Source organism: Peromyscus californicus, unplaced genomic scaffold (assembly GCF_007827085.1).
Source record: "Peromyscus californicus insignis strain IS unplaced genomic scaffold, ASM782708v3 Scaffold_9__1_contigs__length_137607984, whole genome shotgun sequence".
NCBI classification, from domain to species: Eukaryota; Metazoa; Chordata; class Mammalia; order Rodentia; family Cricetidae; genus Peromyscus; species Peromyscus californicus.
The window spans coordinates 4,742,503-4,757,201 of record NW_026294617.1 but is presented as its reverse complement, the minus strand read 5'-3'; the positions used below and the strand labels follow the sequence as shown (position 1 = coordinate 4,757,201).

Below are 14,699 nucleotides of genomic sequence, written 5' to 3'. Positions count from 1 at the left end.
GGGATTCCTACAGAAAACAAGGCTATACCTTGTGAAGTTAATGTCAAGAAACGTGTAAATTAACTGTATGTCACCATGTTAGTGGAGAAAGAGTGACATCTCTAAGTATATGATTTGATAATTTTCTTCAGAGAAGAGTATCAAAAAGATGGGAAGTTAACTGAAAGATGTTTAGTTAAGGAGTGGTAATACTAAGGCATAGTTTAGTGCAAAAGGAATGAAAACCTGGCATAAAGGAGGGAAAAAGGATGCCTCCTCAAAGGCTTGGTTTGGTATGGAAAAGGACCCACTGAAAAGGAAGAGCAGTGAGTTGTTTTCAAAGAAACCACAAGGTAGCTAGTGTATGGTGAATGGAGGATTTTATGGCGTGAAGATTGGGCAATTGCTCCTAACATAACTTATTTTCCCTGGGAAGCATTAGGTGAACACAGCAATGGAGATTGAAGGGAATGAGGGGCTAGCTAAGGAAGAGGCACTAGAGATTTGAGCAGAGAGGGAACAAAATATAAGCATTAATGTGGAGAGTACAAAAATAAATTTCCTATAAAATGTATAGTATGATTGTCTAGCTTTTGTGATTGCCATTTGAGAGTCTTGGTCATTTGATCATAAATATAAGGGAGTGCACTCAGCACGTTTGCAGGTCATAACTTCCTTCGACTGGATCGTAATTACCAAGTGCCTGAGGTAGTACAGTCGTTATCTGGCTAATTTTTCTTCCCCAGATTTTTCCTGTTAGTGCTGCATCAATGTTCTTAAAACACTTTTGACATAAATTAAACTTTGGGCCAGAAAATATTCATTGTTTCCTCTTGGTCTTAAAGACCAAATCCTTAAATTTTTGTTCCCTAGGCCTGTAATATGACCTTAGCCAGTTTCTTCAATCATGGAGAACAATGAGATTCTTCCATGAGGCAGTCATATAACCTACTGTGTACATTGTGTTTTAGAATCCTCGCCAAGATGCTTATGTGAAACCTCATTAGAAAGGGGCATTGCAAGGTTTAGGGAGGCCAACAAGGAAGCTGTTGCAGAGAAATGGGATGATAGCCTCAAAGCTTTCACAGTGGAAGAGTAGTGAGCCAGGGACACTAAGACAGAGCAGGAAGATATTTAGAAATGAGGATAAATTTAGAGAGAGAAGTTTAAATTGACAAGCAAAATCTTCATGTACCTGATTGTAAGAGTTATGTGAAAAAGAACCAAAAAGAAAAGCAGCAGAGTGAGGCAACAATGTGGCCAAATTCTATGCATATTAACTTCGAGATAGCCAAGTGAACATGAATAAGCTAATGTCTAGTTGGACCTGCATTTTATTTCTAAAGTTTATGGATGCAGATTTTATTAGGAAATTAAGATTTGATAGCCATTCCTATTGAAATAATAGATTGAGATATCATCATAATTTAGGAGCATACACATACACCCACACACATACATATAACATTAGAACACTAGGATCAGTATAAAAAGACATAAAGGTAGGACAAATGAAGTAATAAGTAGTTAAATAAACTCAATGAAACTGCTCAGTCTCCTAATATTTATATTATCAAAGAATATGGATAAGGAAGAGCTGGTATTTCCAATTATTAGCATTACTGTAAAGGAAGCTCAAGGACCATTTTATTAGAGTTTGAAAGAAAAAGAATATGACAGTCAAGCTGTAAATCTCAGCAGGTGTTTAGAGGATGAAATTGAGACTAGGAAGAGAGAAACTGATGCTTTTTGAGTTAGGGTCCAGGAAATGTGGCGTATTCAGTAATAGAGATCAACAAGCATCTGCGGGTGGAATGGCATGGGGACTCAGAGGAAGAATGGGAAAGCGCATGTCCAGGAAAGCATCCTTAGGGTTGGTTAGTATCTGAAGGAGACATAGAAACAAGGAAAAGAAAGTTGCTTCTAGAGTTAGAACTTAGAAAGCTGGCAAACTCAGGTGGACTCCATGGGGTAAGCTCCATAAAAGGGGAGTGGGGCTTCTCCGAAGGAAAAATGCGTTACCTCATTCAGGGATCACTGTTCCTTCCATCTCCTCCATAACAGGTCTACAGGTAAATCAGATTCTGTGGGAGATACTTTCCTTATCAGATTGACAGGAGTGGCCTTGTAAACTCTTCAAGAAGGAGACAGTAGTATGTAATGTTTTAATCTTTGGAGCATATCAGGATGTCAGGTCTCTCTCTACCCAGGGACAGAGAAGATTCCATTCTTTTGATTAGAAGCAAGTAGCTTTCACTTAGTAGAACTGGATAAAGTCCTGATAATTCCACCTAAAGTTTACCATGAAGGGTATCTAAGCCTTTTAACCCCTAGAGCATTCCCCCTCAAGAGTTAAGACATTAAATGTAAGTCAGGAGTTGGGCAAAGTGGGGCATAAAAGGGGAGGGGTCTCCCTCATTGCTGACTTTCAGGCCTTGGAAGGTAATCCAGAGGACATATAGATTGCAGCAGGACCTTCTGAGAGCAGAGTAATTATAGGGGGAGGAGATAATGTTATGACAGCCATGAGACCAATGATTAATAATGTGACTATTAAGATTCTAATAGACATATCCATTTTCACAATAGCAATCCAGTTCCAAAGCTTTCCACCCAAGATTTGGTGGTATCATGACTTGTGTGTTGGTCATACCATCAAATGTAGCTCCTAGGCAGGCAGTTCTCATTTAGACAAAAAGACAGATAATAAGAAACCTGAACGAGCTTCTGGAAATGCTGACCTTAGACCAGAACAATGCCAAGGGCATTTTTGGCTCCTGGGCAAGGACACAAAGTACAACTGCTTGCTTTGGGGTACCGGCCATGAGTGCTTCCTTTTTTTTTTTTTAAATAAAATGAACAATATGGAGAAAGATTAAGTTTAATGACAACAAAACAAACACTCTTATAATGAAAGGGTTGGAGCTATCAAACAGCTAAGTGATATGTTTCAAAAATTAATAAGGCAGAACTCCATTTTGAATTTTTCTTTGTATGTGGTCATGTATACTCTAATTACACTGTTGCTTTCTCAAGATGCACTAACATTTCTCTTCCTCCATAATTTATCTGGTTCTTTGGCTTTAGACAAAGGTGATAGATAGGTAGTATGATATTTCAGAAGTTCTAAAGAGACTTATCAAGATACTATTGCTTTTGTTTTGATTTTCTTGACTTCTATAAACCACACTGTGAGGAAGCCCTGGCTTTACAAGGGAGAGACCATATTGAGAGCAATCATGTATGCAGCTAGTTCAAGACATTAGAGTAAGGCTAGCATGGATAATATAGCATTATTTGAAAGAGGGGATTGATACAAGCCTATTGGGGACCTCAGGCAAGACCAGCAGAGAGAACCTCCATTCTTATCACAGTACAAATATCTGAAATTTTGACCTATTTTGTACTACTGTGTATAAACTTTAATTATACTATTATACGTGTTGTGAATTGGTATGTTCACTCAAACTTGCATGACTGAGCCAGAAATAATTCATTACTCCTGGTATTGCTGTTCCTTGCATTCTCACCATTGCTGGTACAATAAGAGATCGTTAACCATGTTGAACATAGAACATGTGTGAGGAACACTCCCTGAACTTGACTTTCAATATTCCATCTAAAATACTATGCCCTATGTTCAATTATCTCCTTAGTCTATAGATGAGGACATCAAGGCCTAGAGTGGTTTACTAACCTAGGCTACACATCCAATAAATGGCTGAAATATGTCACGCAGATTCAACTGGTTTAACAGCTAACTTTGAAGCACATTAGTTCTAAATTTGAAGAGCATTTATGTCACGTTCTTGGAACTTCCGGTTGTGAATGTTGGCTAAATATATTTTTTTTTGTTTTTTTGTTTTTTTGTTTTTCGAGACAGGGTTTCTCTGTATAGCTTTGCGCCTTTTCCTAGAACTCACTTGGTAGCCCAGGCTGGCCTTGAACTCACAGAGATCCACCTGGCTCTGCCTCCCGAGTGCTGGGATTAAAGGCGTGCGCCACCACTGCCCGGCGGCTAAATATATTTGTACCAACACAACTTTTATGCACATATCTAGATGGTACATAATTTGCCATGAACATACAATGACAATTTGATTGTCTAACCTGAATCTTTCTATTATGCTACTGCCAATTATAATTCTTAAATTGATATTTAGTGGCAAACTCCATCTAATTTTTAGGCTCCTGGCTCTTGCTCCCCCAGATGATCTGTGAGCAACTCATCTGCTCTGTCTGACAGCTCCCATCTCAAGTAACTTTGTCCCCTGGAATCTGCTCCTGGTCTCCCTCATTATCTGGTTTCTCCTGTTATGTGTTACCAAGGTCTGTCTGTCTTCCTTCCTTCTTTTCTTTTCTTTTCCTCTCTTTTCTTTAACTCCCCAGTTTCTGTGTTCTCAACTAAACCAAGGTCTCCAAGATGATAAAGATGTTTGGTCTTATGTTGTGTTAAAACGATAGCCAATATGCAAGAATTGTCATAGGGTAACCCTTCAGTAAATATTGGTGAGTTAATTTATGAACTCTAAGACTCTGGTTGAAAGGAAGTTACCCTTTGGAACTTAGACTTTTCATAACCCAAATCCCATGGTCTTAATAAGAACATATTAAGTAAGGCTTGAGATATGCCTACTCTTCCGGGGCATAAAAGTTATTATAACATGAGATTATACCTCGTGAAAAGACTTTCTTGGTGCCTAGAGAAATTTTCCTCTTATCTCTTTGCTTATGTTATCAAAGAGCATATCTTAGGCCACTGTATTAAAGAATGTAGCAGTCATTATAGTGGTTTCTATGAACAGCTATCAACAGCAGAAGATATAAGATAAATTGTAGCAAAAAAGAAAACACTTTTTATCCCCCACAGTCTAAAGACTGTGCCTACTTGAAACCCAGTCTTTGGAAAGTAGTTCACATGTCTCCAATTAAAAAAAGAACTCATATTAAACTAATTAAAATAATCTTAGTATTCTTGTTATTTATTTCATAGCTTGGAAGTCTTTCTAAAAATAGTATTTTAATAAATAGGAAAGATTTGTATACTCAGTTTGTTAATTATAATGACTACAAAGATGAATAATTTTTCTTTGAGGGAGATAACACTTGAGTTGACTTAGAACCAGGTAGAGTCAAAATGTGACTAATTTCATTACTCAGCTTCATGTTAGAACATTAACATGCATAAAGCCAATCATAATACCACACTTTAATGCACTTGGAAGTAATTATTTCAAATAAATACATAAATGTGAAAATATAATCTATGTAAATCTATGTAAATGGGAGGTTATAGTGAATTAGTCTATAGCATTACTGAGTAAATTGCTCAGGATTTCATTAAATAAAGAAGACTAAAGACTTGGGTAAGAAAGAAAAAGCTCCTTTGCTCTATTTCAGTTGCTTTAGGTTGTTAATCTGGTCCAAGATGATCAATTTCTCGTTCATCATAATAATTAGGGGTAGATTTACTGAGCATTAGTGTAATTTTCAATCATGCTAATAGTTGTGCAATCCTCTCCTCATTAATATAAATGAGGTAAATTAGATCCATGACATTATAAAGCAGCCACAGAAGCTGCAGCAACTTTCCTGGGTCCTCCCTAAACTCCATTAATTTAATTGTAATATGTTGTTCCTTGATTCTTCTTTTCACTCTCTTTATTTTCCATTGCTAATGGTTCTTTAGACTAGTTAATGAGTGTACTAACCTCTTAATTTAAGTGACTGCTGTGGTGTATTCTAAATCATACATACTTAGCTTGTCTCATTACCTTTAACCCTTTCTCCAATATTCAGTCAATGCCATTTATGGGGCAGTCATCCATATGATTGAAAATTAGATGTCTCAGCACAGTACATCCCCCCCCAGCCAAAAAAAGAAAAAAGAAAAAAAGAAAACTTGTTTACCAGTTTGCAGGCCAGAAGCACCGTGGATCACACTAGTGTAATTAAAGATGTGAGATATGCAGGCAATTTCAAACTTAACATTGCTTTTTTATGGTATCCTTAAAATTTTTATTTATATCCTCAAAATAAATTCACTTTTTCATGTTTTATAGTTTAGTCTTTTGAAAACATGCCTGTCCTGAGAACACTGCCTAAATTATGTCTCCCTTGTACAGTGTTTATCTGAGTTTTTTCATAGTCCATATCAAACTTCAGTCAATACTGATTTTATGACTATTTACTTTCTCCCTATAGATGATAAGAAATTGAAAAGTATGAATCAAACCACATTCACAGATTCTACCCAGTTATTTAGTACCTTTAATTGTCCAGTTAAAGAAGAGCTGTGACTTTTGCCCATGTCACATTCTACATATATTTTTATTAAATGATTTTTAAATTTCCTTCCACATGCAACATTTTAAAAGTTTACAATAATAATGTTTTCTCTTTTGGAGTCATTAAATAAAGAGAAACTCTCAATATGCCCAAGGGGTGTAATAAAATAGCTTGGATTTGATTAGTATTGCCAGTCATCTCAAGACACAGAGTGTACGCTAACTTTTTCTAGAGTTTAATTGACATCAATTGATATAAAAATTAAAGGTTTTCCAACATTTTTATCCTGGATAGTGTATCTCAGTTTTACACTTTCTTTTTTTTTTTTTTTTTTTTTTTTTTTTTTTTTGGTTTTTCGAGACAGGGTTTCTCTGTGTAGCTTTGCACCTTTCCTGGAACTCACTTGGTAGCCCAGGCTGGCCTCGAACTCACAGAGATCCGCCTGGCTCTGCCTCCCGAGTGCTGGGATTAAAGGCGTGCGCCACCACCGCCCGGCAGTTTTACACTTTCATATGCATTCAGGCAGTTATTATTCATACTTCCTAAATTAGTAAATTCAGAAATCTTGCAGGTGATTTGGGATCCAGGTAAATCACCGATCTAGCATTAGGAATCATTTACCAATATTTAATAAACCTCAACCTGCCTCAGCTTCCTCGCCATGAGATAAAGATGAACATTCATGACAGAAGACTAGTGAAAAAGGCAAAGAAACAGAATAAGCAACATATTTCAACATATAGCTGGGCATTAGCACACTCACAAGTGTGTGGATTGGCAGGAGGTATCAGCTAGGCCATCAGTTCTGTGGCAAACAATAGCCACAGTAGCAGCATCCCCCAAAATACTCTGGGCTATTCGAGATGTCCCTCTCCATAAAAAGGAACAGAAATGCAAATTTTGTCTGTTTCCTCTACCTGCTCATTAGCCTACATTCCTTCCACTCCTACGTTCCATAAATAGCAGCATCATGTGCATCCCTCTCCTTACTCCTTCGTCTGTTTGTGTGTGAAGCCTGGTATTTCTTCCTGTCTTCCAGCACATCTCAAAACCACACTGCTTTCCTGCTACTGTTGTAATGGCCTTCAACTGGGGTGGGCATTACCTGATATTTTGGTTACTTTTCTTGTTGCTGAGAGTAAATATTTCAACAGAAGCAACTTAAAAAGGAGAAAATGTTGATTTCTTATATTTGAAGGGATACAGTCTGTCACAGAAGAGAAGGCACGGTGGTTGAATTTGAACCAGTAGTTTGTACTGTGTCTGTTGGCTGGAGGCAGTGAGGCGTAAGATATCAGCTGGTGTCTTTCTTTTTCTTCTTTTATTATCTCTGATCCCTGTTTCTAAGTTCTTATGATCTTTGGTGGTTTCAATAAGAATTACCCCTTAGGCTCATATGCTTAGTCATCAGGGAGTAGCACTTCTTCAAAGGATTAGGAGGTGTGGCCCTGTTGGAGGAAGTGTGTCACTGGGGGTGGGCTTTGACGTTTCAAAATCCTAAGCCAGGCCCAGTTCTCTCTTCCTGTGGTCTAATAAGCAGGATGATCTCAGCTACTGCTCCAGTGCCATGCCTGTGGCCATGTTCTCTGCCTTGAGAATGTACCAACCTCTGACACTGCCAGCAAGCCCCCAAACAGTGCTTTCTGTTGTGAGAGTTGTCTGTGCAGTAGCATCTTCACAGCAGTAGAACAGTGACTCAAACACCACCGTCATCAGGGTGAGTCTTCCTGTCTCAGTTAAAGCTCTCTAAAAACTCCCTCACAGATGACTGCCCAAGGTAACCATTCTACCATTCTAAATCAAGTCAAGGTGATGTTCTTTCCCAAGCATGTTCTCTCTCCTTTCCTGCCTCCTTCCTCCCCTTCATCCTTCTTAACACGATCCCCCCGCTCCCTAAATCATGCCATTTTCTGGGCATATTAATCAAATAGATACAAAAAATCCTCATGTTGATTATGACTTCCATAAATCACCCTTGGTAGACTCACATAATCTTGATTTTGTGAAGCAAAAATTGCTTTGAGACAGTGGGATGTTTGAGTACAGAAATCTGAAATTGTTCTCCTTCAGAATAAACTTAAATCTCAAACCTTCTAGTTGTACAAGCACATCTGTTACCATTTCTCCAACTATAAAAATGTTCTTTTTAAGCAGGGATTTTGTTGTATGCGCCATCTCCACAGTCATTCTCAGTGCCTAGAAGAATGTTTGGTCAATAGGCATGAAGGAGTTGGAAACGAGTCACCCCAAAGTATGCCACTTTGGCAATTTTGATCCTTGAGCTCTTGAAAAGCAAAGGATAAAGAGACATACTCCCAAACACCATAAGGAAGGCATCCATATGCTCTTGAATGACAGGAGACGGGGGCTGGGAAATCTACACAGGTAAGTTGTTCCCAATAATCTAATCATTATGACCCATTGCTCCAATTAATGATCCTGTCATCAGCACCACTACACTGTCACATGTGCACAATTTATCACTCTTTGACAAACTCGGAGTGCACCCATTGAGCTCTACACCTTTGGTTTTCCATTCCATTGAGAGCTATCTTATCACAAAAAGCCCATGTATACAAATCTTTATGCATTCCTTCTGTTGATCTTCCCTAGGGATATATATATATATATATATATATATATATATATATATATATATATATCAGTTCAATTCCCACACCCAGTCAAAAACTCTCAAAAGGTAAGGGTAAAAATTTGTCTTCCTAAAAAATGAATGAGAAGCCTACTTAATGCAAGTCCAGAGATTAAGTAAAATCATAGTCAAAAGGTCCCCTGCTCCAGACAAATGTCTTATCCAATTGAATGTTATATTTTCACCATGATAGATCTGAGTAAATAACATCTAAGAAGGATGGCTACATTGTCAGAATAAAACCTCTAAAGCCAGGTGGTGGCACACGCCTTTAATCCCAGCTCTCGAGAGGCAGAGCCAGGCAGATCTCTGTGAGTTCAAGGCCACCCTGGTCTACAGAGCAAGATCCAGGACAGGCACCAAAACTACACAGAGAAACCTTGTCTCAAAAAATAACAAAAAAAAAAAAAAACCAAAAAAAAAAAAAAAACACTTTTAAAGCCAGATCAAACACTCTGTATTTCAGTTAAAAAGAAAACATAGATTATAGATTCCATGACCAAGCAACTCAACTCTATGATTTAATATTTGCATACCATCACAAATACAGCTTGTAAGCTATATTCCTATGTAGACTGTCTATCTCTACTTGCTAGTGTTGAGGTACATCAGCATCTTCTTCCCAATGTGAGCTCCTTGGGAGACTATATTCCCCAGCACTCTACTTTCTTTTGTTTGCAGCCAAGCTTCATTCCTTAATCTCCCTACCCCCACAGGTCTCATGTTTATGATGTTGAATAGAAACAGTGGATGCTTTAATTCACTCTACAGGATAAACAGACTATGAAGCTCAAATTACTCTATGTCTACTAAATCTACAATCATTATTATTTTTTTTTTGCAATAATGTTGAATGGGTTTGCTTACTAATAATGCCATAACAGGATATCCAGCACTAGAAGGCTTCAACAGTATTAGGGGCTGGAGAGACGGAACAGAGGCTAAGAGTGGGCACTGCTCTTTCAGCAGCCTCATCTGGTGCCTTGCAACTGTCTAGAAATCCGATTCCAGGGAACTGATGCTCTTCTCTGGGCCTGAAAGGCACCTGCACATGCAGTCAAGACATGTACACATGCAAATGCAAACACACACAGAGGATCATCTATATAATATATATATATATATATATAATTTTGTTGCATATATTATTTCACATATTTATAATATATAATTATGTGTTACATAATTTATGGATATATATTATGTAATATATAATAAACATAAATCATATGTATTATATATAATTTCTGGAGGTTAGAGGTTTGAGGCCACTCTGCTAGCATGTTTATTTTTCCTGAGGCCTTTCTCATTCTTTGAGGATGAGCCCCTTGTCTAGGCCCTCAGGCTGGCTCTGCTTATCATTTGCCTCTTTAGTCTCTTCCTATATGGGAGACACTAATTTATAGGATGAGGACACATCTATTACCTTATTTAGCCTCAAAGGCCCCATTAAAGTACCTACCTCCAAATGTAATTCATACACTAATGTTTCCTAAATGTCAGTGTTTAAACAGAAATTTAGGTTCTATTTACAAGGAAAACTTTTGTCGAATGAACTATTTGGACTGACTTCTCTCAAATACTTCAAATTCTTTTTTTTTTTAAAGATATATTTAGTTATTATCTATACAATGTTCTGCCTGCGTGTACACCTGCAGGCCAGAAGAGGGCACCAGATCTCATTATTGATGGTTGTGAGCCACCATGTGGTTGCTGGGAATTGAACTCAGGACCTCTGGAAGAATAGCCAGTGCTCTTAACCTCTGAGCCATCTCTTCATCCCCAACTCAAACTCTTCTTAACCTCTGTTTTTTAACTGTTTTGTGGCTCAGTAATTCAAATATTTGCTTTGTCCTTATTATAAAGCTCTAAATATCTTTAGGGGAAAGTTATAGCTTCTGTCTCCATCACAAAACAATTTTTAAAAAGTAATTATTTGATCAAAAATCCATTTTCAATATAGTTTAACATTTCCCTATATTTTATTTGCATTTCACCATAAATTTTTTTAAATTTTAGAATACATAATAAGGGTTAAGATCAAAGTACTGAGGTGAAAACAGTATAGTTTTACCAATCTTACTAACACTGAGGTTACTATCTTATTCCAGTGAGTTTCATGTGCTTACATCATTTTATGTAGCCTGTTCTTTGACGTTAATGTTATTACTCCAGTTGACATTCCTTATTAAGAGAGAGACTTTAACTCTTTGTTTTTATGATGTCCATAGCAAAATTGTTACTTTACTAAGTTAAAATCTATCTCTTTTTCCTAGTTGAAAACGTCGTTTTTTCTGATTTAACCAGAAGGTATAACTTACATGGAGGAGAAGTTGACACCCCAGGGAAATTCTCTGCAGTGATTCAGTGAATGACTCATTTTAAAAAAAAGTTAAAATTTATAAGTATTAAGATACATTTGACTTGCCATTTTCCTAACTTTAATAGAGAGATGTTGAGAGGTTTTCTCAAATTGACTGAATCACAAAGGAAAGAAGACATGTGGAACAGATTTTTTTTGTTGTTATTGCTATTTTAATTTTAAGTATAAGCATGACTAAGGGGCCACCATGTCATCCAGTGCCTTATGTTTCCCTCACCCATATGTACAAAGACAGGATTATTGCTAAAAGAGCTTTACATGCTTGCACACAGCAACTTCCTGCTGTGCATGTAGGCTTATAGCATTGGCAACAGGAATGGGTTCTGAACATGCTGTCTCTATCAGGGTAGTGTGAGAAAATATTTGAGTTTAGAGTGAGACCACATTCCTTATTTGTTCCTTTTTCACCTGTTAATTTATTCATTGCTTATCACATGTCTCCTAGGGCACAAATAATGCCCCCTTTATTGTGTGTAATCTTGAGTTCTGACCCTTGTCGTGGAGTAATTTAGAGGATAACAGCACTCATCTGAACATTAATTGATCTGTGTATTACCATTCATCATTTCTGCAATTGGTAAGGAAGATAGGTAGAGATGAAGAAGGGAAGAGAAGGAGAAAGGATGGGAGGAAAGAGAAAGTCAAAGTATTTGAAGTGTATTTTTTTCTTGGGATGTGTGTAATGTGACCAGATGTCTAATTACTCAGGTTACAGTGGATTTTTTTTCCTATTAAAAAGTAAATGTTTTAAGCTTCAAAATGGAGTTCATTTTTGAAGGGTTGGTAACTTTGAACATCATAGAAACATCTTGACAGTAAGTTTGGTATTAATGGATTAGTTTCCCTTTAAAAGGAAACTATTTGCCAGTTTCTTTCAAAAGTGATGGTAACATGAGGTTACCGTCTGTCCTTCCTTACTGTAGGGATGGTGTCCTAGCGCAGAGCCAGGGAAACAGGCAGCATCCCGGTTCTGCTCTCCTTCCTTCTGTGAATGACTCAAATGCTCCATCAATCTCAGGGGATTTTTCTGCTTCTATCATTAGACTGGTCTAACAACGACTATTGATGAAACATTATAAGGAGAAATAATACCTAAAATTCCCATGGACAGAAGTCCTAAAGTCCATGTTTAGGGCATTGCTGGCCACACTGCAAATCAGACTGCTTTGCTACTACCTCCTGTATTAAATCCTTCCCTTCTGCTGTGGCCAGAACACACAGATGTGGTGGGATGGATACCACTTCAACTAGGCCATTGCGTATGAAGAACGAAGAGAGGCCAACCAAAGTAACTGTATCATATGGAGAGACATGCCCTGTCAGATACTGAATCACAGTACTGAAATTATATATTATATTTTGGACACATACTTATAAAGGCATACATTTTTAAAAATTATTTGTTTTCATGGACTTCCAATTTGCAAGTCTTGTATGTTTTCTGCTTCTAGAAGAGTGATGTGTGGAGACGGCACTGCCTTTATGTTTGCCTTAGCTTCCAGAGCAACTGTGCAGACTTAGGACTGCACCTCTGTGCTGGCCTGTGTTCTTAACTCAGTCACTGTGAGCATGTGTGGGCTAGATCTGCTCTGCTGTCAGGCACAGGACTCACTCTCCAATATAGGGAAACCACCAACAAATGCATACACCAAATGATGTGTCATCAAATTAGTTTGCAATTAAGCATAGCAGATCACTGTTAGTGCACCAGATTGATTTTCTATAGGATTCAGAAGCACCTTAACTCCTTTTCTGAGCCCAATCTACATATAAACATCAATAGATATTTAATATGTCCAGTATTAATGCCTTTGGTTCATCTGAACTCCTGGACAAGTAACTTCAGAGAGTCTGGCAGTCAGATACTGACTTCATTTGTCTGGATATTCCATCATTTCCCTGCTGGGTCAAGAGCAAATATCTTGCCACAGATCTCCTGAAACATCATTGATCATTCTATTCTAGAACTCAACCAAGCAAGTTAAGAGTCTAAACAATTTTATAGATAGCACAGTGGACCACTATGCCTAATGGAAATTGAAAACCAGAAGGTTTGGAGGAGAAATTGCTCTGTGAAAGAGGCCAAACACAGAAGGACAAATTTTTCATGACCCCACATATGTGTGCAGTCTAAAAGCAGTTGCTGTTACAGATGCAGAAATAAATGGTCGTTAATACGGGCTGTGGGTGGGGATGCTCAGACAGGAAGGAGGAGGTGTTGGCTTCAGGCCACAGCTGGAGCCAGGTGAAAGGAGCAGCTCTGGAGCTCCGTCGGGTAGTGTCTGAGGAGTAAACCGTGACAGTGTGCACTGGAAATGACTAAAAGTGGGGTTTACATGTCACTACATAAGGCTAAGCATACCAATTAGCTTTAGTCAGTAAGTATTTAATGTCTATATTGTCTCCATAGTATTTACAATTTTTGTCAATTGAAAAAATTTTTAGAGAAGGAATAATAAATACATAAATAATTTGAGTTTCATTAGGTTCCAGGGAGCACTTCTGAGAAGAAAAGCAATTTTAATTTGTGGAATTAAATGGCATCATTAAATGGTGACCCAGAAGGCAAAAGGAAATACTGTGAGTGCCCAATAAGAAGGCACCATGTCAACTATTTTCAATTCTGTGGCTCAGAACACAAAGCAAGATGTTGACTTGATTTATTGAAATGACTTGATTTATTGAAATGATAGGTTTGAAGGAGTGTGAAGAGGGTTTGTCCTTTGACCCTAAAAGACGCCATTTCCCTGCTGTTCTCAGACTGTTCTGTTTCCCAGGCTTTGCCCCTGCAGCTCCGTGTGACTCTCCTCCACAGCCTGCTGTCCCGTAGAATAATGTAAAGTAAGAGTGTGCAGGAAGCAACTCAGCTTTTCCATTACAGCTGCGGACTCTGGGAAGACTGTGTGTGTGCTAAGGTTGTGACTGCTATTCTTATCTAAGACTTTTTCTTGAAAAAGAAAATATGCTGTTTCTGGAACATGGGATTCATGTTCTTCATTTTCAGATGAATAATTGATTCCCCTTGTTAGTACTTAGATAGTACTTTCATTTTCATACCTATATAACCAGCTGGGAAAATAATATACCATGAGAACAACAAAACAAACTATGAGTCTATATGCTCAGTACACTTCCCAGCAGCTCTGAAGAACCTGATGCATTCTGGGTGTTTTCAGCACGGCTTAATTGTCCTTGAGAATATTAATGAATTAGGTTTTGTATGCATATATAACATAAACCCATATTCAGACAGAGATGAGAAATATATTCTGTTTTATTTGTGTGTTGTTTATTTTGGAGAAAAGTAAAGGCTGCTTCAAAGTTACTACGCAGCTGAAGATGATCTTAAACTCTTGATTCTTCTGTCGACACCCAAGAAGAGTGCTGATCTTGCTA

The 14,699-nt window shown here is 37.7% G+C and overlaps 1 protein-coding gene across 5 annotated transcripts in view; it reads left to right on the top strand.

Moving 5' to 3' along the window:
- Naaladl2 (N-acetylated alpha-linked acidic dipeptidase like 2) overlaps positions 1-14,699 on the top strand; it is a 1,340,311-nt gene that overhangs the window by 499,374 nt on the left and 826,238 nt on the right. The window lies entirely within an intron of this gene.